Source organism: Natator depressus, chromosome 3, assembly GCF_965152275.1.
Source record: "Natator depressus isolate rNatDep1 chromosome 3, rNatDep2.hap1, whole genome shotgun sequence".
NCBI lineage: Eukaryota > Metazoa > Chordata > Testudines > Cheloniidae > Natator > Natator depressus.
Genome location: NC_134236.1, coordinates 88,671,626 through 88,693,304, shown reverse-complemented (window position 1 = coordinate 88,693,304; position 21,679 = coordinate 88,671,626). Strand labels below are relative to the sequence as shown.

The 21,679-nt window shown below is 39.8% G+C and overlaps 1 protein-coding gene across 11 annotated transcripts in view; it reads left to right on the top strand.

Annotated features, from left to right (window-relative positions):
• HS3ST5 (heparan sulfate-glucosamine 3-sulfotransferase 5) overlaps nucleotides 1-21,679 on the top strand; it is a 255,464-nt gene that overhangs the window by 92,832 nt on the left and 140,953 nt on the right. For 10 of the 11 annotated variants that reach the window (XM_074948277.1, XM_074948279.1, XM_074948276.1 and 7 more), the window contains one exon: nucleotides 19,158-19,358. The exons of the other annotated variant lie outside the window; for it this stretch is intronic. The gene's annotated coding sequence lies outside the window, so the exon portion shown is untranslated. The remainder of the gene's footprint in view (nucleotides 1-19,157; nucleotides 19,359-21,679) is intronic. 11 annotated transcript variants of the gene reach the window in all.

Here is a 21,679-nt window from a genome sequence, read left to right as displayed (position 1 = left end):
CCCTATAGTGGACAAGCACTCTGGAGCGAACCATGACTCCTGTTTGGCAGGAATAGCTGAAAATCTTTAAAATGGCCACTATAACACTTGCATTATCTGGTTTGGAATTAAAGCACTGATGCCATTACTACCCTCTGTCTTTATTGGTCACACTCACTTTTCTCAGTGCTCAGCTCCTTGAAGGAATGGAGGTTTGCTTACATTGCTGAGCACTGTACATGTTTTTTCTGCACTGTGCAGAATCCTCTCTGAGCAGATGATGAGCAGTCACTGCATTAGCATTGTTAGCACTCTGAGTCTGCATTTCTTTCAACAGCACTCAGACACTTGTGGGGTTGAACCTGTAGTCTTGCTTTTAGAATAGAATATCAGGGTTGGAAGGGACCTCAGGAGGTCATCTAGTCCAACCCCCAGCTCAAAGCAGGACCAAGCCCCAATTTTTGGCACAGATCCTTAAATGGCCCCTCAAGGATTGAACTGACAACCCTGGGTTTAACTGGCCAATGATCAAACCACTGAGCTATCCCTCTCCCCCTTTTCATGCAGATCTCCCCATTTAACCCCAAAGTCAGCACTGTATGTCGGAGGAATATTGCTCACATGTTCAGATTATAGAAATGAGTAACTTCACAGTTACTTGGAGAAAAAAGATGATCAAAAAAGATGATCCACAAATATATTTATTTAATTTTATCCAACTTCTAACATGCACTTACACACATGCACAGACACACACACACAATGGTAAGTGATATGCTCTTTTGGAATGAACAGAGAAGTATATGAACTATTGTGTACTTTCAGTTAAGTACGTCCTCTGCTAGCTTTTCATGCTATATTTATTGTTTTCTAAACATGTATTAACCGTTAAAATATAATCCATGGAAGGGCTACCCCACAGGCCTTATCCTGGAGTCCTCATGAAAAGCAAAATTCTCGTGGAGGTCTGTTTTGTTTTGTTTTGAATTTTGTCTGGGTAGCTCTCAAAGCTCTCAGGTTTGAGAAATCTAAATATGTCAAGGAGGTCATACTGCTTAGATTATTAACTGTCACCAAAGATTTTTCAGGTTTCTTTGTATAAGATACTAAGCTGTCAATTCCATAGAAATGCTTTGAGGATTGCATTTGGAAATGCTTAGAGGTCAGACTAGATGATCATAAAGGTCCCTTCTGGCATGAAAAATCTATGCATTCCTTTATATGCATTATTGATAGACAAACAAAGGAAAGGAAAGATAGAAGAAGCTGTCTACTACCTACTACTATTAAGTCTACTAATTAAAGGGTTGCTGTGTACAACTAGACCATACTGTTAAAAAAAAATCAAATAAATGAATAGATACATAAATAAATAAAACTTGGGTTATGCTATTTATTTATTTATGAGAAAAGTTGCTTCTGGTTTGTTTGGAGGGGGGAAAACAAAAGATTTGATCATAGAAGATATGAATTATTTTATTACTCAGTTTTTGTCCTGCATACAAAAGTGTAAGTGGGCAAAGACCGAGCCTGTAAAATCAACACATTGCACCAGCAGCTGTGTTCTGAACTAAGCGTTTTCCTCTGGGGAAAGTATCCTATATCTTTGGGCACAGAATGTAATTTTGAATGCACCTGCTCTACCCGCGCTTCATCCCCTCATCCCCCCAGCCCTGCCTCGTGTTTGAGCCCCCATGTAGCTTTGCCTCCCACCATGCAGCTGGGTGTCCAACCCCCGCCCAGCTTCCTAAATCCTGTTTTCTTTTGTGTTGTAGAACTAGCCTTAAGACCTCAGACACAGCAGAGGTGAATTCCTGGTCTTATGGAATTCTGTGGCAATATTTCATTGACTAGAACCAGGATTTCACCCAGAATTTGCCCTTATTGGTAATATGGATGAAATGGTTTCTAGTTTAGGCCAGCTTAAGTGTCTGATAGAGCAGATGAATGTGGTAACAGCATGCACCATGGGCATTAGCTGATATCTCACTACCAGTCGCATTTCACAACTCTAAGTCTAATATGATGAATTCCCAGATCGTAAACTCTTCCAGATAAGAGGTCAGTTTTCTTCATGATGCAAGGAGCTGTGCAAATTAGAATACTGTTTCTTCACTGCTTATCTACCTTCTACAAATATGGATGCTTGTCCAGAGATTACATAATAGAAGTAGATAAAAGTGTGAATGTTATTATAGAAGTATCACAAGAAAAGGAGAGTGTAAATCAGTAAATGTTTATCTACCCACCCAATCAGGCCAGCAAACAGCTTTGAAGAAAGTTTTAACTTTTCTAGCCTTAACTGCCCCGGAAAGATTCATCACAGCCTTAAAAACTTTGTCCTCTGGAGGAGGTTAGGTATAAAAGGACACTGAAAAAGTTGTAGAGATGAGGTCTTTTCTCTTTTGAGTAATATAATTTTGATATTAAAAACCAAACAAAATACAAAACTAAACCCCCCCAAAACTGTTTAAGGAAGTGAAACAGCTTTCCTTAAAAGCTATGAATCACCAGAAAAACCTATCTTATTGCTTTTTACAGGTGCTTTGGAGATGATTCATAGCTCTGACTATTCAGTCCATTGATATCAAAACCATTCTGGTGCAAATGCTTCTGTGCTCCTTGACAATGTGTGAAGACCCTGTTATCCGACTTTGAGGATGCTGTGCTTTGTGAGCTTTGAACATTCCTAACTCCAGTCATTTGTGTCATCGATACATTTCATAAACCAATAAATGCTTCAAGATGAGCTTGTGGAGTTTCAGACACCATTAGTGTGGAAAATGACAATAGTTTAGTGGTTTTTAGCTTTAAAATAGTACTTTTGGCTAGCTATCACTGAAAACTACAATTACACTTCTGTGTTTACATTCTGGCTACTTTAGAAAATGGCTATAATTACATAGAAAAGAAAGTGAAAATTATATGGTGGCCTTATTATGTTTTAAAACTATAAAAAATATTATAGTAACATTATATATCTGAATTAAACCCTTAAAGCAAATAGGGGGGAAGACTACATTTCTGACCTTAATTCAGCCTACTGTGTTTCTGGGCATTTGTGGAACATGTAAGATCAGCCACTTAAACTGTGTCAGGAATTAGGGCTTGCAGCTGAGTCTGGGACCAGGTAGCTCCATCTCCATAGTGAGCAACAGAGGACTTGCAGCTGAATCACCTGATTGAAAGACCCAACAGGCATGCTCTCAAGTCCAGAAGCAGCAGTAAACCAACAGCTGCTCAAAGCATTTGTCCTTGGGTGTGTTAGCTCCTGCACTCGTTTTTTGCTGCTTTGCTTCATTCCACTAGGCATGATCCCCACCACCTGATCTCTGACAAACCCTTCAGTATCTATGTACATAACATGTGAAGTTAATATAGGGACAGAACTGGAATGAAAATAGCAATAATTGCGATGTGAGATCCTTATATGAAAGGTTCTAAATAAATGCCCAAATCTAACATCTGGAATACTAACATTTGTCCTAATCCACATCCCTAGTACTACAAGATGAGGTCAGATGTGACCACCTGCTAGTGGATTCAAACAAACAGCACCTTTTCATCATTAAGAAAGGCACAAGCATAAGCAAATGGTGTATTGTGTGTATTTATTTTGTACTTTTGAAGTGTTACATGTCCTGTATATAGGTTTCAGAGTAGCAGCCGTGTTAGTCTGTCTTCGCAAAAAGAAAAGGAGTACTTGTGGCACCTTAGAGACTAACAAATTTATTTGAGCATAAGCTTTCGTGAGCTACAGGTCACTTCATCAGATGTCCTGTATATACTAACCAGCTTTTGCACTTCTGGCAAGTTGTCAATGTGCCCTTTGCTGTTATAAAGTTCAGGCACCTGTGATACTGAGACAAAGAACCTTAATTAAATGGTGACTCAGTGGATTTAACTGCAGGGCTTGATGCTGGTAAAAACTGTTTGGGGCCCTCAAATTAGCTAAGAAGCAGAAGTAAGTCTAAGTTTGTAGTGAAATGTCTTGCGAATACCGCGGATCACACTTAATCCTGTGATTTATAGGAATGCTAATTTCCCACCCTTTTTTACCCTGTGTCCTTGAGAATAAAGGAAAAAGCGCACAAAGGGATGGAGACTTTGTTCTGCTGAGTCTGGGAGACTATGCCTGGTACTTAAACTTATTGCTACAACCTGGTGAACTCTGCTGTATACCCTGCAAGGGCTTCTGGATTCAGGATAATCATTAATCGTGTAATTTTAAGTAACTTTTTTGGCATCATGTAAACAATGAGCCATTTGTTTGTGAAACAGAATTTTTAAAAAATTCTAGTGAAGAAGAAAATTACACCCCCCAAAAGTTCTCTTTATGGAAATCTTGTCTTAAACCTGTTTCTCATCACCAGCTTGATTTCCCCCTTAAATAGAGAGTTCAAAATTTTACAGGGCAGAAAAAAAACCACAGAAAAGCCTCTTTCCTAATGTTAAACTAATCTTTTAAACATAAAGCCCAGAGGATAATGATATGAATACTACTTCAGAAACTAGGACACCAGCCACTCAGTTTAAAAAAATGTATATGCCATGCCTCTAATCTTCTATCAGAAGCATATTCGTAGGTTTGAAAGAAGCAAAATACCCGTGCTAGAGCAGCAATTTATGTTATAAATTGTGTCAGTTGTACCCATCTCCTTGCTACATAAAACATTTTCTCCTAAAAGCAACCTTTATTCTCTGGTAAATGTAGGCATTAATGTGAAAGTTCTTCTTCTTCGAGCCAGGGGCCAATTTATTCCCATCCACAGGGCTTTCTATGAGAGGGAGTAGAATCCATTGATAGCTCTTCTGGTTGTACCCTGGCAGAGTCAAAAGAGCACCTATCCTCTTTCCCTAGACCTTTTTGTCCAGCAGGAAATCAGCCAGAGCAGCTTCTCCACAGCTCTCCCCGATCTCAGGGACTCTGACTGTTCTTTTCCCTAGTGTGGGATGCACAAGGGAAGACGCCCTATGCCCTCCTTCCTGCCTGTGCACAGTCTGGACCAATGCTTGTATTCTGAGTTAATTTAAAGACAAATTTGATTTCTCTGGCACCACATATAAATGAACAGAAAAGAGAATAAATAGCTTTGGCAATCAAATATTCAATTATTTTGTGTCCTCATGCCATATTCTGGATCTGCAGCTGGTGTAAATCAACATCTTTCTATTGACTCCAGCTGAGGATCTGTCCCTAGCTGCACTGCTGATATTTGCATTCATAAGTCTTAGTCCCTGAATATATTAATAGCATACTCTTTCTTGTACAGCTATTCTACAGTATGTTTTATTATGGTTGTTCTGTTTGGATTGCTTAATTAGCATTACTAAGCAAAAACTGATTTAAACACAGAAGGGAAACTGTTTCACTCACAACCACTTTGCACATTTTTAAGTAAATATATGTAATCACAGATTCATTGCTTTCAAAAATTAATTGAACAACCACATCCCTTCCATGTGAATTCTGGGATTTGAAAGTCTGTTTAGCACATTTTCATTTTAGTATATTTACAATAAAGGTTATTCTGGCTTTTAAGCAACGCTAGTTGGACAAGCTTGAAATTTTGACAAACGGAAAAAAAATTCTCCTGAAAAGCTTGTCCTCTCTTTCATCCGCTCTGCTTTTAAGTTTATTTCCGTGGTGATCATTTATTGAGCCTGTAAGTCACTGTGTGGGTTTGCAGCAGGAGAGCTAAGTTGTTGTGCTGTGCTGCAAGCATGAGTGGACGTTGTGTCTGCACCAAGTAGAAATCATTCTCAAGCCCCTTGCACACCCTCTCCCTTAACTATTGAGAGAGCAGAGGGCAGAGTATGGGCATGTCTGTCAGGCGCTAAGTGTGATCTTCACCATGCAACTGAGAGTACTTGGATAACTTTTTTGCAACTAGGCAGGAATATTTTGGCAGCTGATTACTTTTTAGCCATTTTCTTAGACATGCATGAGTCTCCACCTACACTTTGCAAGATGAAGCCAAATGTAGCCTTATATATCATAAGATTTTTCTGGATTTTCCAACCACTCTCATAGACATAAGAATGGCCTTCCTGGGTCAGACCAGTGGTCCATTGAGCCCAGTATGTCAGATGTTTCAGAGGGAATGAACACAGTAGTTTATTGAGTTGTCCCCCCATTGTTCAGTCTCGATTTCTGTCAGAGGTTTAGAGATGCTCAGAGCATGGGGTTGCAACCTGACCATCTTGGTAATAGTCACTGATGGACCTAGCCTCCATGAACTTATTTAATTCTTTTTTAACCCAATTATATGTCTAGCCTTCACTACATTCCCTGGCAAGCACTTCCACAGATTAACTATGCATTGTATGAAGAATTTCTTCCTTATGTCTGTTTCAAACTTACTACCTATTAATTTCACTGGGTGATCCCTGGTTCTTGTGTTATGTGAAGGGGTAAATAACACTTCTTTTTTTCCATACCATTTGTGATTTTATAGATCTCTATTATATCTCTCCTCAGTCGTCTCTGTTCCAAACTGAACAGTGCCAATCTTTTTAATGTCTCCTCATATGGAAGCTGTTCCATACCCCTAATCATTTTTCTTGCTGTGCTCTGTACTTTTCCCCAATTGTTATGTATCTTTTTTGAGATGTGGTGACCTGAACTGCACACAGTATTCAAGGTGTAGGCGTACCATAGATTTATATTGGGGCATTATGTTTTTTTCTGTCTTATCTATCCCTTTCCTAATGGTTTCTAACATTCTGTTAGCTTTTTTGACTGCCGCTGTACATTGAGCAGATGTTTTCAGAGAACTATCCACAATGACTCCTAGATCTCTGTCTTGAGTGGTAACAGCTAATTTAGACCCCATCATATTGTATGTCTAGTTGAGATTATATTTTCCAGTGTTCATTACTTTGCAATTATCAACGTTGAATTTCATCTGCCATTTTCTTGCTCAGTCACCCAGTTTTGTGAAATCCCTTTGTAACTCTGCGACAGTTAGCTTTGGACTTTATCTTGAGTAATTTAATATCATCTACAGACTTTGCCACCTCATAGTTTACCCTTTTTTCCAGATCATTTATGAATATGTTGAACAGCACTGGTCCCAGTACGGATCCATAGGGGACCCTGCAATTTACTTCTCACCGCTGCGAAAACTGACTTTGTATTCTTACGCTTTGCTTCCTGTCTTTTATCTAGTTATTGATCTATGAGAGGACCTTGCCTCTTATCCCATGACTGCTTACTTTGCTTAAGAGCCTTTGATGTGGGACCCTGTCAAAGGCTTTCTGAAAGTCCAAGTACATCCACTGGGTCACCCTTGTCCACATGTTTGTTGACCTCTCTCGAAGAATTTTTAGTAGACTGGTGAGGCATTGATAGCACCAGTGTAGCTCTGCCTGTTGCTAGCAAAGATGGGAACAGTCCTCTTTTGGGGGGAATGTTCCTCATCCAGTACTGAGACAAAAGTGGGACATGGTTTTGTCTGGTTTCAGACAGGGGATGCCATTTTGTAGAGTGTGCCACTCCACCCCTGCAACATTGCATGCGGTGTATGTGTAAGATCATGCTGGCATGGGCGCAGCAAGGTGCTCTTCAAAATGGTGCCCTCCATGTGTCATGATTTCATATGCACCATGTCATGCCAGTGTGGGTGGGGTCACAGCAATGGAAGCATGCCCATGCCATTCCTGGAAGTACTAGAATGCCTGTTATTCAGGGAATGTGTGAGTGGCCACCCTAAATGTCACTGACTCCTGTATTATGCCAGTGTGTACTGTGGGCTTTAGGATTTGGGTGATAGCCAGTGAGATGTTTTTCCAGGGTACCTGTTGGGACAGATTTACCCTAATCTGGCAATTCATATCTGATACAGAGGAGACGAGGATTAAGAGGGAATTGTAAGAGAATATGAGTGCTGTCTAGCTTACAGCCTGCTTTAGAAAGACTGTGTTGTTGCTGGTGCATTGTCACTCTCGTGATTTTATTGGGAGACTCATGACATTTGCTTTTTCTTAAAGCTGTGGAATGAAGTGATTACATTGAGTAATGCAGCTTTCATTTTAAAACAAAGTGAATTTCTAAACCTTAGAATTGCAGAGAATAGCTTGCCCTGAATGCACCGCATGGGCTCGGAAACCAGAAGACAAATAAAAAGAACCCATAAAATCATGTTTGAACACTTAATGCTGGCAATACTGATTTTTTTTTTGGTCTCACATCCTGGTCCCCAATAAACTTTTAATGTTTTATTCTGCAAGCTCTCTTGTGCGCAGAATTCCCATTTATTTCAATGCAAGTCCTGTACGTGAAGAGCCTCTGTAGGACTGGGCTCCAAGAGTATCAAGCCCACAATATGCTCCACAGTTTGGCATAATAATTGACATTTTTTGGCAGCTGAGATCCAGAGCTGTAGGATCAGAATTATGAGCAGAGTTCTTTGCCGGGGAGGTCTTGTACACAGTACACCAATGAAATATTCCTATCTGCTATTAATTCAGTGTACTTACAATCCAGCTCAGTTCTAGTCAGGCTTTTATACTGTGATGATTACTATGGTAGTTGAGCACATTCCAGTAGTGTATTAAATTAAATTACAAATCTGACATATATGAAAAATAATATGGTAATTGATTAGCACCAAATAGTTTACATTAACCCAGAAACTGCTCCAGGTAGTGCTGGCCTTGACTATTTCAAGGGAAGAATGCAAATAACATTTGTCATGGGGAAGGCAACTGTTTCTTCAGTCATCCATCTTCCTTCCTCAGTGAGGAGGCTTCTGTCACTTACCTACCTCCACATGACACTCTGACAGTTCTCATTCCTTTTACTGTCTTCCTATAAAAAAACCCAATTGCTTCCCTTTCAATTCCAGAATTCTGCAGGCTGACAGAATGCCACAGGTAGGAGATGTCAGTTGTGGACAGATTCTTTTCAAATCCCTTGTTGTGACTAGCACAGGTCAAAAAAATGGGGGGTGGGGGGAGGAGGAGATCATGATAAAAATCCAAAACTTTAAAGATATTTCCATTTTCCAGGGTTTCAAACTGACTTTAAAAAAAAATCTTCATTTTTCTTAGATCAGAACAATACCTACATTTTTAAGAACTGAAAATTTCAATTCCCATAATTTTGATGATTATTCCTCAATGTTTATTTTATCATTTTAAGATGTCATAAAAATAAAAAATTGGAAGTTAAATAGTTTTTCATGAAAACTTTCCTCTAACAAAAAAGATATTTTTTCAATGGAAAAGGCTTTTTACTTGGGGAAAAAAACCTGACCAGTTCTAGTTTTGGCTCTAGTTCCTGATCAGAACTGTAAAAGTAATCACTGGGACTAATTCTGACATCTCACTGGTTTTAAAGTGATCTCATTCTACTGAACACAGTGGTTGTACACTGGAAAAGCTGAAAGCAGAATCAGGCCTATGCTGGATATAGGATGTTATATGAAAAATTCATTAGCAATGTCTCTTTAATGGGCTTAAGTAAAATATACTATTGGGGAGTAGCTTGTATAGTCGACTAAGCCTGATTCTAAACACACGTATACCTGGGTAAATCGAGAGTAATTCTACTGAAGTCAGTGCAGTTACACCTATGTAAATCTGGTGAGAGATCAGAATAAGGCCCAGTATCTCCACAAAGCAATAGTGAAACATTTCAACAGAGATTGTCATGCCTTCATATCTCTGCAAGAAATCAATCAAAGCTGATATTTTAGATAGATGAGTACAAGAAATGGTGTCCAATTTTAATTAGCCAGTGCTGAGTTAATGAATGTAACATGTGACAGGAGAACACTATGAAACTTCAGCCTGGATGTCTGTGACTGGAATAGATACTTTGGCTCTGGAAAGGGACTAAGTTTTCAAAGTCTGCTGTTAGAGTAATTATGGTTGGGAGCATTTGGGCAGATATGAGATTACGACAAAAGCAAACTGGAGATAGAGACGATTGTGCTGACTCAAACACCACTGTTACACAGTACAAAGCAATACTTCTTTTGGAAAAAACAGGAAACAGCTATCAGAAGGGTAGTCATGTAGTCAGTGTCAGCAAAAACAACAAGGAGTCCTTGGGGCATTTTAGAGACTAACAGATTTATTTGGGCCTAAGCTTTCATGGGCTATAACCCACTTCATCAGATGCATGGAGTGGAATACAGTAAGCAGGTATAAATATACAGCACATGAAAAGACTGGAGTTGCCTTACCAAGAGGGGGGTCAGTGCTAACAAGGTCAATTCAATCGTGGTGGATGTGGCCTATTGCCAACAGTTGACAAGAAGGTGTGATATCAACAGAGGGAAAATTATTTTTTGTAGTGACCCAGCCACTCTCAGTCTTTATTCAGGCCTAATTTGATGGTGTCAAGTTTGCAAATTAATTCCAGTTCTGCAGTTTCTCACTGACGTCTGTTTTTGAAGTTTTTTTGTTGAAGCATGGCCAAATACTCACCAGCAACTACACACCACACAACAGAAACACTAAGCCAGGAAACAATCCCTGCAACAAACCTCGTTGCCAACTCTGTCCGCATATCTATTCAGTGGACACCATCATAGGACCTAACCACATCAGCTACACCATCAGGGGCTTGTTCACCTGCACATATACCAATGTGATATATGCCATGTGCCAACAATGCCCCTCTTCCATGTACATTGGCCAAACTGGACACTTTCTTCGCAAAAGAATAAATGGACACAAATCAGACATCAAGAATTGTAACATTCAAAAACCAGTAGGAGAGCACTTCAATCTCCCTGCACACTCAATAACAGACTTAAAAGTCACCATTCTTCAACAAAAGAACTTCAAAAACAGACTTCAACGAAAACTGCAGAACTGGAATTAATTTGCAAACTTGACACCATCAAATTAGGCCTGAATAAAGACTGGGAGTGGCTGGGTCACTACAAAAAATAATTTTCCCTCTGTTGATACTCACACCATCTTGTCAACTGTTGGGAATGGGCCACATCCACCACAATTGAATTGGCCTCATTTGCACTGACCCCCGACTTAGTAAGGCAATTCCCATCTTTTCATGTGCTGTATACTTATACCTGCTTACTATATTTTCCACTCCATGCATCTGATTAAGTGTGCTGTAGCCCACGAAGGCTTATGCCCAAATAAATTTGTTAGTCTCTAAGGTGCCCCAAGGACTCCTCGTTCTTTTTGAGGAAACAGCTAGTTAATTTTGTTAGCATGGGTGTAACTTATTTGCGATCTCAGTGGCAAGGAGTTTTTTAGAGACACAAGACGGGCTAGGCAATATCTTTTATTGGATCAACTTCTGCTGGCGAGAGGGAGAAAAACTTTGGAACTCTTCTTCTGTGTAAGCTCCAAAGCTTGTGTCTCTCACCAACGGATTCAATAAAAAGTATTACTTCACCCATCTTGTCTCTCTAATAACCTGAGAACAACATGGCTACATCAAACTACATACAGGAGGTTTTAGTTCATTTTGCAGTTCAGAAAATTTTGTTTAGAATTCTGAGGCCACTGAGTAGTTAGAGATAAACTAATTCCATAAGTTAACGTACTAAGCAAACAGTACATAATTCACCCACAATGCTACCTCATGTACCTGGTAGTTCTTTGAAACTCCTGATATGCCAATGGAAAACATCAATGCCAACAACAAGCATTACCATAACACAAGGTTTCTGTAGCAGTCAATAGGGGAGTAGTTAATACACAAGTGGTTGAGATCAAAAAGATAGAATTTTGCTTTAGAGTGAATAGAATTAAGTCTGACCCAATGAGGTTCTAGATAGGATTAGGTTCTACTATCTGCTTGCATGAGAAATGTAGTAAAGTGTTTCTCAGTCAGCTACACTGACCAGATGCGAAGCTGCTGAAACGAAGGCTAAAAGAAATAATAAAATAACCAGAGAAATTAGAGTTAGAAAAGGAGTATTTCATCTATTTGATATACTTACCAGTATTGGAGTTTTCCGTAAGGTAAATTTTTTAATGTTTCCTTCAGTCTACTCTTAAATATCCCAATTCCTGGGAGCTTCCAAAACTTCCATGAAAGAGATAGGAACAGGAGGTGAAGGCTAACATAAAGCTGCCTCTGTGGTCTCAAACAGAAAAATAAAAAAGTTATTTCTTTTAGGCTTACCTATGCTGCTGAGGTTCAGGGTTTGGGCGTGCAGGAGACTGGATGCCCCTGGCATAGGGGCAAAGAGGCCCTCTTATACAAGTTCTGTAGCTCATCTTTTTAGCCTAGACTGTACCAGACATAAATCTGTAAGATTTTGTAAGATGGGTTGAATGGGTAGCTGATATTTATCTTTATGCATCTCCAGAGGCAAAATGTGAACAGCCCAAGCATACAACAGTAAATACAAATATTATCCTCTATGCACAGCCTAGAAAGCATTTTGGAAGTATGACTATATGGGTGAAATCACTTGTTATGGATCCTACAGTAAGAACTACATTTTTTAATAGAGACATGTAAATTGCATTCTCAAAATACTTTGGGCCAGATTGTCAGTTTGCAATCAAGCCTCGGCTAATGGGCAGTGTGGTGGTGTGCGTGGGTGAGTCACTGTCCCTTCTGATCTCCCCAGTGCTCCAGGGAGGGAGTAAACTGACAAATTTCTATATTTGCTGCAGTGTAACGTCAACACATGGGCGTAACTTAGGCTGCCAGGCATGTTATGGGAGTGGAGTCAAGATTCCACTCGCTCCCTGCCTGTCCTGCTGCTTCCTCCCTCCCCCTGCCTGCATGAGAGGAACACATAGCAGCCCTATGGTACATGCTTCCCCCCACATGCAGGAGGCAGTGTTTTGTTTTAGTTTTTTTTTTTTCATTTTCATTTTCCTTTCTCTGTTTCTTTACAAGAATGAGAAAATTAGGCTTCTTCTACTTATGCAATATTCAGGTTGCACACTTAAAACAAGGAAGTTAGGAAATGCAAAAGTAAAATTTTCTTCAGGATCTTTAATACAGTTATGTTGTACGTTCGTAGGGCCTGATTCTGAGATCCTTTCTTGCACTAAGCAGTACCCTACAGCATGAGCCATCCCATTGAAATGGGTGGGACTAATAGTGAAATAATCCAGGTACCATTCAGCATAACGAAGGATGGCAAATCCAGCCCATAGTATTGTCTAGCCTAGAGTTGTTTTTTCTTAAATGTATACTTTAGTACAGTAGAACCTCACTAATTCACAAAAACAACGAGGAGTAGGTGGCACCTTAAAGACTAACAGATTTATTTGGGCATAAGCTTTTGTGGGTAAAAACCCACTTCTTCAGATGCATGGAGTGAAAATTACAGATACAGGCCACTGACTTGGAGACTTTCTGCAATCTGCAAGTGAACAAAAATATGTAATGTTCATTTATTTGGACAACTATTATAGTTTCTATTTCTGATATTTTATAATGTGCTAGCACATATTCTATATTAAGATTTCATTCTCAGTAATATAGTAACTCACTGTGGGACTCTGCTTGTATTTCTTTTCTGAGAACATGAGGAAGACTGCCCCATTTGTATGAATTATAAAGTATATAGATTAGCAAAGTGCATTTAGCAAACTTCTGCTGTATATTGCTGTAACTGGGCCTGATCTTCCATTTGACCCACTGAAATCAGTGGCAAAACTGACTTTAGTGGGACAAGATTGTATTTCTAAATATGTAAATACAGTTCAATCATCAGACTCCTGCTTGCTTGAATTTTGGCTTGTTTGAAATTCACTTCAGCTCTTGAATCAGAATTTAATTTAGAAACCGAAATTAATTTATCCAACCTCTGATTAATGGAAGGTTTCACATGTTCCTGAGACATATAGATAATCAGTGTATCTGTACATAATACATGGCATATACAGCATATGTGGCGTGCTTAATGGGACACTATTACACTTACCATACAGTAAGTGTGATTCTTTGAGATTTGTTATCCACATAGATTCCACTCTTGGTGTACACGTGGCCCTATGTGCACAAGATCTTTCTTTGGCCAGCAGTGTCTAGGACAAAGACGTGACCCCATAGATGTCCTTGCACCTCCCCATCCAAGGGCATAAAAGGTGAAGTGAGCCTTACCATCCCTCAATTCTTTTGCCTATACCAAATCCCAGAGGAGAATTCTGTTGTAGCAGAGAACAAGGGTGAGTTGTGGAATTCATGTGGACATCTTAAAGAATCACACTTCCAGTAGGGCTAGTAGCTATTCTTTCTTCTTCGAGTGTTTGTCCATATGGATTCTAGTTTTGGAAATGAACATATAATGGTCTAAAGAAAAGGAGTACTTGTGGCACCTTAGAGACTAACCAATTTATTTGAGCATAAGCTTTCGTGAGCTACAGCTCACTTCATCAGATGCATCCGATGAAGTGAGCTGTAGCTCACGAAAGCTTATGCTCAAATAAATTGGTTAGTCTCTAAGGTGCCACAAGTACTCCTTTTCTTTTTGCGAATACAGACTAACACGGCTGCTACTCTGAAACATATAATGGTCTGTTTCCTTGGAGATGGGTACTAGGAGTCCTACTTAAACAATGACAGCAGGACAGCCCGACCAAAATGGACATTCCATCTGGAAGCCTCTACCAGTGATTGTGTAACTGTGTAGCCTGAGCTCTACATGGCTGCCCTACAAATTTAAAAAATAAGGACATTCTTCAAACAGGCAGCAGAGGCTGCCTCTGCACTACTGCAATGAGCTCTAATGTGGCTAGTTGGTTCTAGCTTGGCTGGCTGGTAACATGTCCTTACGGAGTTGGAGACCAATTCTGATCATCTCTGAGGCTACTGCCTGAAGCTTAACCCTCTCTGCAAAGGTCATGAATAGCCCAGGTGTACTCCTGAATGGTTTTGTCCTGTCTGCTTTGTAAGTCAATGTAACAGAGATTTGTCTGTTTGAGAGCTGTCCTGAACTTCAGCACAACAGCTTCTGTCACACCCAGGCTTCCTGTGCCCTGGGCTCAGGTAACTACTGCCACTACTAAGCTTTGCACTTGGAAATTTTATACCATGTCACCCTCACTCTGCTCCCTTATTCCAGTGACCCTGTCCCCGGGAGTGGGTGTTGCCTAGGAAAGCTAACTAGTAACAAAGTAACATTAATGCTAATACCATGTGGAGAGGGAGGTTCCATCTCACTGCTGTAAGAAAGAACTAAGGGATGGTTGGGGCTGCTGTACCTTTCATGTCCCTTGGTTGGGTTGTGTGTGAGGGCATCTAGGGCACAGGTGTGATTCCAAAGGACACTGCTGGCCAAAATCATGCACCTGGAGTGCAAGAGTGGAATCCATGTGGTTGGTCATTCAAAGAAAGACCTTATCTTTTGTATTTCTTGAATTTAAAAATAAATTAAGTATACAGCCGTCATGCTTCATTAACAGGGGGCTTATTTTTTTCATGTAATAGGTACTCATTTTAATTGCTACGATACATTATTTATTTTTACTTACATGTATCAATATGCTTCTGCATACCTTTCAGATGCTGAATTGTGGCTTTTATTGGTGTAATATATTGACATGATAGTATGTCTCTAAATTTCATCTTGATGATAACTATCACAAACGGGAACAGAAATTCTATTCACTTTATCACTTATAAGAAGACTCTATTGTGGGCACAGTGCATCAGCACTTCTTTCAAAACTGAACAGCACACAACTAATAGGAAAGTCTACATATATGCATATTGGTAGTATGACATTAATATTGATTAGTTTCAATATATTTAGTAGGAAACTGGTCCACCTTTCAAATAGAGTCCTTGAAGTCATAGTGACCCACAGCACCATTATTCCCATATATGGAGGGGGGAACGAGCCCTTTATTGTTGCCTTGGAAAGCTTTAAATTACTCACTCCATACTTCTTTTAATCTCCTTTGGGGTGGGGGACACAGTATACCCACTATTTCAGAACTGCATATTCAGTTTTCCTACACATCACATGAGATGTGAATACCCTTCATCCAGTGCTTTCCATTCCCTTCTCCCCTATGCCCACAGACTCCATCCCCGTGATGAAAGAATAACAACACAACCCTTTGTATTCTTTGCTATGGATAGAACCTTGTCCTTTTTTGTCTCTCAACATACGCCTTGTATGTAATGAGATAAGACCCTCAGGGCCACATCCTAAGGTTTAGCACATCCAGTTCCCTTGTCTCACATATGTGTAGGGCCCTACCAAATTCATGGTCCATTTTGGTGAATTTCACAGTCATAGGATTTTTAAAATCATACATTTCATGGTTTTAGATATTTAAATCTGAAATTTCATGGCATTGTAACTGTGGGGGTCCCGACCCAAACAGGATTGTGGATGGGAGGTCGCAAGGCTATTGTAGGGGGCTTGCAGTATTGCCACCCTTATTTCTGTGCTGCTGCCTTCAGAGCTGGGCAGCCGGAGGGCAGCTGCTGGCCGGGCACCCAGCTCTGAAGGCAGCACCACCGCCAGCAGTAGCGCAGAAGGAAAGATGGCAATATCATACCATGTCAGCCTGCCTTCTGCACAGCTGCTGGCAGTGACCCTGCCTTCAGAGGTGGGATCCCCAGCCAGCAGCTGCTGCTTTCTGGCAGCCCAACTCTGTGAAATCTGGTCTTCCCTAAATAGCCAGATTTCATGAGGGAGATCAGATGTCATGGTCTGTGATGAGTTTTTCAGGGACGTGAATTTACGAGGGCCCTACATATATGCTAGTTCAAATACTGTTTTGGCTCTGATCCTGCGCTCTTTACCTGTAGTCTGTGTATAACTATTGTTGAAGTCAATGTGAATCAGGCCCTCATTATTTCTGAGGTAATCTTCATCAGTCTGAGATGAATTTACCTCTCTTCTTCTAGCCCATTTCCAGATGTGAACATGTGTATTAACTTCCATTAGTGTTCAATAACAAGTTTTCACAAAAGCAATAAGTCTCCACAAAGCAATAAATGAAAAGGGTTTTATTAGATGTTTACTCTGAAACATTTACAGTGTGGAAAAAATAGAGCTTTTGGGACATTATCAGTCTAATGCATGAGATTCAATTATTATATCCATATAATATATGGCCTTGTGTCCTTTTCATTGATTTACCTACATTTTTAAAATGCTCAATCTAAAACCATTTATCTGCTGAATTATTAATAAATAAATGTTTCTGATGAAAAAAGACATTCAATATTGTAAGCCATATATCAAATAAACAATCGCTTAACAGCCAGAAATAAACTATTATAGATCCATGTGTAAGTGATTTATGTAGCGTAGATAAAAGGATTTTAATAAACACTTTTCATTGCAAATAAAAGATAGAGAATAGCTCACCTCATGGTGTTCTCTTGTCCATTGCTTCATGGATTCTAAACTGTATTTTTCCAGTATCAGATTCAGGGATTTCTGTGTTGCACCAACTGAGGACAGTTTACATAAATTGACTAGTCCGCTATTTTATGTTTGTAGTGGCAAAAGCCAATGGCATTTCTTGGGTGCTTTTAGGTTCCTCTGACCAGAAGGATGAAAGTAACTCTAGCAGACACACACTTCTTGATGTTCCTGAAGCAATGCCTTTCAATTTAACTTTTGTTCTGAACTCAGAACTTCTTCTTCCCTGACAAGTGCATTGTTTTGGCAGCTGACGTTGGCATTGATGGGTTTTGAGGGCTTTGCTGTATTCCAGAGCACATGGGGCTTGATTTGCTTTGAAAGAAAGTGGCTGTGTTCATGCCCAGAGCTAGGAATGGTAATATAGGGATTGCAATTAGATACCATATTCATATTCACATCTGTGTTACAGTTCTTGGATATGGATGCCTGGCTAGGTTTATAAATATGCATGATTTATTGAGGAGAGAATGGAAAAAGACAAGTCAAACAACCCCCTGTATGTTTTATCAGCCTTTACTCTAGATAAGTGTCTGACATGGAAATCCCATTATAAATGCTGGGTTCTTTTCTAGGAGTTATAAAATGGCTGAAAAACACTCTTTCTTGCTAGTGTTCTTTCTTTCTAGTGTTCGGTGCAGAAGGCAATACATGCAGGCAGGGTCTGAAGGAGGCGCCTCCCTCCGCATGGGATTCAGAGTTATGAGCTCTCTCCTGGAGCTGGCTGCCTAAGCCAAACAAAAAAAAAAGTGGAGCTTCCCCTCCTCCCCCACTGTACCCTATAGCCCAGTGGTTAGAACACTCAACTGGGATATGTGAGACCTGGCTTTAGATCCGCAGCTCTGCCTGGTTTGGAGCAGGGACTTGTACACAAGCCTCCCAAATCCAAGGAGAGTGTCCTAGCTGCTGGGCTATGTGGTATTGGAGAGGGGCGGGGAACTCTCTCAATCTCTTCAGTTAGAGCTGTTCTGCTTTGTGTAAAGTACTGAAATATTACATGGAGCAAGGACTGAAACCCAGTTCATCTCTTTCCTACCCCCAAGGTGAGTGCTCTAACCACCAGGCAGTAGAGTAATTCTCACTCTCTCTGGCTCAGTCACTATTTAAGTATTTCGTACAAAGTGCAACAGCCCCAACAGAAGACACTGAGAACAGCAAGCCCCCTAAATACCTTATACCCCAGTGGCTAGGGCATGCCCCTCACATGCGGGAGACTTGGGTTCAAGTTCTATTTCCCCATTAGGCAGAGGAGGGATTTGAACTCGAGCACCTCACATCCCAGGTGAGTATTTTAAATAGTGGCTTATTGTGTAAAAGAGGGCATCACCATCTCACTGCAGGGCCTGATCCAGTAGACATGCTTTTAGGCGGCCTCTGAAAATGCCTGCCAGGCTGGGCTCCACAGGTGAGAATCTGAGGGTGCCTAGTTTGTGAAGGGCGCCAGAGCTTAGGCATGAGTTAGGCACTAAGCAGCTTGACTTAATTGGCTTTTTGCTGCCCATGCTTAGCTTTTTAGGGCACTTTATTAGTTGGAAACTTAGGTGCCCAGAGAATGTAGGCACATACAGGGTTTGCCGGCAGCTGAGCGGACTTTTTGAGGAGCTAAAGTTTGGACTTAGGCACCTGAAGTAGTAGCTAGGTGCTTAAATCGCTTTTGTGGATCTTAGCCTTCTGTAGTTTAAATAGAACATCTGAGATTTTTTAAAAGTGTGCATGAGGTTGCTCTAAGTAGTAACCCTGTGATGGAGTGGGCTCTGTTGTAAAGTATTTGTTCTCAGATTTGAACAGTAATCTTTCTTTTCAGAATTTTGCAAATGGCTTTTCTCTGTTTTACAGAGTCAACAAGTTGCATACCGTTGCAACAGAGATGTCTGATTTTCCCATCTGCATATCTGGAATTGCTTTATCACTTCGTTAGTCTCATTAGTAACCACTGAAGACTTCTGGGTATTGAAGATAGATGAATTAAATCCTTTTGAATGTTTTTGATCTAAGGTAGATGTATTGGATTCTCTGGATGTGCATAAGGACACGAAGGTTGGTGAACTCTCTAAAAGCCTGAAGTTTCCGAATTTAATTTAACCATTACTAATATAGAGTATATTAGTTATATACATTGGTGATTAATATACAGCATGTAAATATTTGAGAACATTGAAAGATCTAGCCAAATTTATGTTGCCACAAAACACACTGAACCAAATTTACCACTAGGTTAAACAGGTACTCCTTCATTAGATTAAATGGGATTCCACATGCTCACCCTGCAAGGAATTTGGTCCATCTAGATAATGTGAGATATCACATTTCAATGAAAAATTGGCCACACTTCTCCCAAATGGAAGTATGTTATCTGTATAATTAGCTAGCCAAAGTACAGAGAAAACAGTTAAATGTGGTAGAAGAACTGAATTCATTATGAATTGTATTTATTCATTTCTCTGGAAACTCTTTGATGATAATCAGAATTTAATTAAATATTTGTACAATACGTGAATTCTAGATGATCAACACCCAATTCAGGAAATCATCCCTATTCTGGACAGCAACTTTAACTCATGTTCAAATGCAATCCTGATTACAGATGGAATTAAGTACGTGCTTAAGTGCCTTTCTGAATAGGGCCCTTAGTTGCTTAAAACAATTCAATTTAGTTTTTTTTCAAACCCAGCTGCATAGAATCACAGAAATAGAAAAGTCCTATTTGGTGAAGTATTCCATCTCCCTGCCTGTGCAGGACTCCTCCATACAAGTGCCTTGTCCAGTCCAGTTTTAGGTATTCCAAGCAATGGAGCTTCCGGTTCTTCCCTTGGAGAACAATTGAGGCAGGTCATGATGAAGGTGTATTGGCAGGGTTTGAGGAAATCATCACAGAGACAGTCCTACCTATTCAATTGGTTCAGCTGCCATCTAATTTGTAAGTAACAGTATGAAATATATGTGCAAGAATCTACATTTGTGAACACTAATCAGTTAGCTCTTCATGTGTGCATGAAAATGACTATTTGTGGGATCCTGCAGTAGCAATAGGTACATATGCATCCTTGCAGGGCCAAACAGTAATGAGCTACTTAAATATTTCATGGTGCGCCCAGCACAAGTCATAATATCATAAATAAAGGACAATTAAATTCCACAGCAGTTTTCCACTGAATTGGAAACACTGCTGAGTGTAACAGAGAGAAGGAGTAGATGATTCTGACCTTGACTGTGTCTGTGATTGCCATCACTTTTTTCCCTTCTTTTGCAGAAAGTTCTGTAGGAATTTTCGGCAAAATTATTTTCTCCAGCTTCAGATAAAAATACTCGATGGACCTCAACCTATTTACACTGGCTATTTTTCTAAATAAATATTTTGTGAATAATATCTGTTCTTCTTCTTCTCCATAGGCTGTTACAATGGTTAGGGGGAGGCATATTGATTAATAAAGATACAGCTCAAAATTAGCATTGTGATGATATTGTAAACTATATGGATTGAGCTTTCCTTTCATTGCAGATGATATCACCAGGCTACCTCAACTGAATTACACCCTTGTAATCAATCTCTCTGTCTGTTACTTTGTCTATGACTACTGCATGCATACTGCATATCCATGCTCTGTATATAAAGATGCACAGAAAATAAGAGACAGAAAACAAGCAATCCTTTGTCAAAAGAGAGTGCATCCCATTGGCACTAATTGCCTATTCCAAATATAAAAATGAATGCATAGGAGAAATATAAAAATGCAACAAAGTTCAAAGTATACTTCCAGTCCTGTTCTAATGATGTCAGAGTTTTGTTATTGTGTTCAATGGCAGCAAGATTAAGTGTGTATATAAATATTAGTATCAGTTTGGGGAAGAGAAGGGGGAGGATTGCAACATTTTGCAAAAGTCCTCCTCTTCCCTCCCTACCCTTTTTAATTAAAACTTTATCAAATTTTTGAAATTTGATGTTGCCTAGTTCTATAACTGCTCATAAAACCCACCATTTAAAAATATTTAAAATGGGGTGGGGGGGTTAGTTTGAAATTTAATGTTCAGCAAGCTCTAATTATATATAACTTTAAAGCTGATTATTTGATACAAATATTCATGATGACTATCATAGCTTGTTGACTGGCAGATTGTTTTGCAAAACAATGTGAATTCCTGTAAATGATTGGTAGTCTCCCATGAGAATTCTCTCATGCTAAAGGGGACTAAAGATGAGGGAATCTGAGTTCCCTGTCATAGAGACTTGTCCCTAGTTGTCCCAAACTTTATATCCGGTTGTGAGGCCAGAATCTAAACTCTGGAGTCTGTTGGGGGTCCATTCTGGAGACAGAGGGAAAGAGCAGCAGCCAGTTAAGCCTTCGATTTTTTTTCATAGA